Source organism: Peromyscus maniculatus, chromosome 2 (assembly GCF_049852395.1).
Source record: "Peromyscus maniculatus bairdii isolate BWxNUB_F1_BW_parent chromosome 2, HU_Pman_BW_mat_3.1, whole genome shotgun sequence".
NCBI lineage: Eukaryota > Metazoa > Chordata > Mammalia > Rodentia > Cricetidae > Peromyscus > Peromyscus maniculatus.
Window position 1 is genome coordinate 13,864,875 of NC_134853.1, and position 3,121 is coordinate 13,867,995.

The window sequence follows — 3,121 nt, forward strand, 5'->3', positions numbered from 1 at the left end:
TAATGAGAAGAAAATATATGCAAGATCTAACTTATAAGGAATTTGCACATAGTGTCTCTATGTTGCTAGACCAAGGAAGAATGTTTATTTTGTAATTTATGTAAATTTATATAATGTAATTTATGGAAAATTAAGTTCACCACTATTGCTGCAGATTCTTAAGATATTGGCAACAATTTCCAAACAACCATTATTATACAAAGTTCCACATTTGAAACTTCAATTTGGTTAAAAAATAAATATTCCATTAATAAAGAAATGAAGAAACAGGGGCTTCCTCCTCCAGAGCCCGCCCGCATGGCCCTCAGGGTTTGGGATGGTCATCTCCCGGGCAGGCGACAGGCTCTGCACCAAGATGGCGGAGGAGAAGGACCGGGAAGGCACAGAGGTAATAGTGGCAGAATTCCATAAGAAGATCAAAGAGGCCTTTGAAGTGGTTGACCATGAAACTAATAATACAGTGGATGTGAGAGAGATTGGGACAATTATCAGGTCACTGGGATGCTGCCCTACTGAAGGAGAGCTACATGATTTCATTGCGGAGGTAAAGGAAGAAGAACCCACTGGATACATTCGATATGAAAAATTCCTTCCAGTGATGACCAGAGTACTTCTGGAAAGAAAATACAAACCAATTGATGAAGATGTCCTTCTTAGAGCTTTTGAGGTTTTGGATCCAGCTTGACGAGGGTTTCTGACTAAAGACGAACTGGTCAAGTTCATGACTGAGGAAGGTGAGCCTTTTCTCAAGAGGAAATGGAAGAAATGTCTGCAGCAATTGATCCTGACTCAAATTCCATCAGTTACAGGGACTACATCACAATAATGGTGATAGATGAAAATTAAATGATCCAAAGACTTAAAAAAAAAAAGAAACGAAGAAACAAGTAATAAAAAGAATAAAAATAAAACTTCATTTCATTTTGTTTTCATGTATGCCTTCTTCACTTATTTCCTCCCTTCAAGACATAGGAAGGGATAGAAACCTCATGTCATGGATTCATTCATTCCTACCCCTTTTAGCCATATGATCTAAGTCATGTGAATCTCAATTCCTAAAGAATAAACTGAGAGGATGGCAATTTTATACGCAGCTTAGAGGGGTTCTGTGATTCCAGCCTGTGGTCACATATCTAAAGTACAGTGGATTACTATTGACTATAAAATATAGCTATAGTTCAGAACTCGTTATTAAATATATAGTAATTTGAAAGCTCAGATAATTTTACTGTATCTCCTGTATTAAATTAATATGAATTTTATTTCTTTTAAATATTCGTTTTATTTTTAGTTGTGTGAGTGTGTGTATGTGTATGTACATGTGGGTATGCATGTGTGCATGCATGCATGCATGTGTGTGTGTGTGCATGTATATGTCTCAGTGTGACTTTGTGATCATGACCAAAGATACCTTCCAAACCTAGAGGAATTAATTTCCCCTGGAACTAGAGTTAAAGGCAATTGTAAGCATTTGATTTGGGTTCTAGTCCCTTCCATGAGCATTATCTCTTCTTAACCACTGAGTCAGCTCTCCAGTTCCTCAAAAACATTTTAATGACAATATTCATTATGAGGATCCATTTCTGTTGCTGAAATAGGAGGGTGTTGATTTTTAACAACCAAATTAACAGTTACTCGATATTAAGTAGGTTGTAAAAGCAAGCAAGGATTGGGTGTTAGTGAATATGAATTTTAAAGAAACACTATAGATATTTTGACATATACAGGTTTGGATGATAATGATATAAAATCTGTTATAGGAAATTTTATCTAAAATACAGTTGATGGTATATTCTCCTTAAAACCTAGAAATTCCTATTTAGGATATCTTGAAATATAAGTTCTTGTAACTAAAGTTTTCCTGTTCCTATCCAGATCCTGAAGCCCCCACAGTCTGCAGCCACTCAGACCCAAGTAAATACACAGAGGCTTATATTAATTAAAAGTGCTCAACCATTAACTCAGGTCTACCACTGATTAGCTCCTTCACTTAAACTCAGCCTATTTCTGTTAATCTATATGTCGCCACATATTCAGTGGCTTTACCTGTGTGCCATTACATGCTGTTCCCTGGACAGTAGGCTGGAATCTCCTGACTCAGCCTTCCAGCCTTCCCACAGTTCTCCTTCTCTGCTTATCCTGCTTATATACTTCCTGCCTGGCAACTGGCCAATCAACATTTTATTTATCAACCAATCAGAGAAACACATTCACAGCATACAGAGCAAAATCAGCAGATTCTAATTTCTGAGCACATTGATTTGTTTGAATCACATTTCACATCCACATTTTTCCATCATTGTTGCTATATTTTTGTAATATTTATTTTGAAGAATTTCATTACTTTTTCTTTGATCTTCTGATTATCATCCAGAGGATTTAAGATATTTAATGCTAGATTGTATACTGGAATCTACTATTGTTGTTCTATTTTATGGTTTTGTGCTTGCTTTTGTTTTTGTTGTACTGAAGTATGGTTTCACTTTGTAGACTGGGTTATTGTCTGTCTGGAGATTTTTGTGCCTCAGCTTCCCAAGAGCTGGAGTACAGGTATATAGCACCAGGCCAGATTTTTATTGTATTTTAATCTCTGTATTGTGACCTAATGCATACACATACATAAAGTTTCTTCATTCATGTAACATTTTCAAAAATATATTAACAATAATGTGGTATCAAATGTCTCATATTTATAACATAATATGATATCTATATTTTTATTCATTGTGTTTGTTTCTATAAATTTTATCTGAAAATGTTATTCAGAAATTGGGTAAAACAGAGGGCTTATTGCTTTTCAAGTGGCATTGGGTTCAGTCTTAGCACATTTGTGGCAGCTCATAATGGGCTTTAACTTCAGTTCTAGGGGACCTAACATCCTCTTCTGGCTTATATGGGAACTGTGCACACATAGTACACATACACCCACACATTAACACTTTTAAAATATAATTTTAAAAGAATTTTAAGAGATTGGGAAATATATATGTATATATATATATATATATATATATATATATATATATATATATATATATGATTTTCAATTAAACTCTCTTAATTTGAATTATAAACAAAATATCCTAGACAGAACAAGCTAGATAAGAGGAGAGTAGCAGGG

General features: G+C 34.7%; 1 pseudogene; it reads left to right on the forward strand.

The window, feature by feature from the left end:
• The first annotated feature begins 340 nt into the window (after positions 1–340).
• Positions 341–846, forward strand: LOC102917118 (dynein regulatory complex protein 8 pseudogene; annotated as a pseudogene).
• Positions 847–3,121: the final 2,275 nt, after the last annotated feature.